The sequence below is a fragment of the Syngnathus floridae genome, chromosome 12 (genome assembly GCF_059516105.1).
Source record: "Syngnathus floridae isolate MCC-2025c chromosome 12, RoL_Sflo_1.0, whole genome shotgun sequence".
NCBI lineage: Eukaryota > Metazoa > Chordata > Actinopteri > Syngnathiformes > Syngnathidae > Syngnathus > Syngnathus floridae.
This window is the reverse complement of record NC_142424.1, coordinates 2,134,110-2,134,797: the sequence shown is the minus strand read 5'-3', so window position 1 is coordinate 2,134,797 and position 688 is coordinate 2,134,110.

The window sequence follows — 688 nt, the reverse complement described above, 5'->3', positions numbered from 1 at the left end:
TCTGGTGTTTTATCCCTTGTTTTTATTTTTTGGGGCATGAAAACAAAAATCTGACATTTAGTTTACTGCTTTATATGACAATATGTGTAGGTACACCTCATGGGCACTTCAATAGGTACACTAAACGAGGCTAAAAAAAAAAAAAAAAAAAAAGAATAAATAAATAAAGGGTTAATTGCACAGTAAAAGCACATTCAGGTACATACTCACACCAGGGTTTGAACCAAGTCCTTACCATATATGAGCCCATGTCACTCACCGGTCAGCTATTTCGACCTGCAAGTTAATGGGCGTGAGCACTGTTTTGTACTAGTGATGTGCATTCCAGTTCTCAGGTGAAATGAATCTTTAGAATCGGTTCACTCACCCCAGCCTCCTGATTGGCTGTTTTGTGTGTGACGTCATTTGTACGCTCCATTAGGTACACCGCCATTTTCAAGTGTACCTAATAACAGGCCACTTTATTAGGGAAATATCATGGTCAAAGGTCACAGGTGTCAAGCTCTAGTCCTCGGGGCCGCATTCCAACATGTTTTCCGAGATAATAAAGTGGCCTGTTATTAGGTACACTTGAAAATGGCAGTGTACCTAATGGAGTGTCCATGTGATTCCCTCGTTAAGCGCAGCTGCATGAAAAGGTTTTTGGTCACTTTCACGTTCCGCAGGAGCTAAAAGTTTTCCCGCAGCT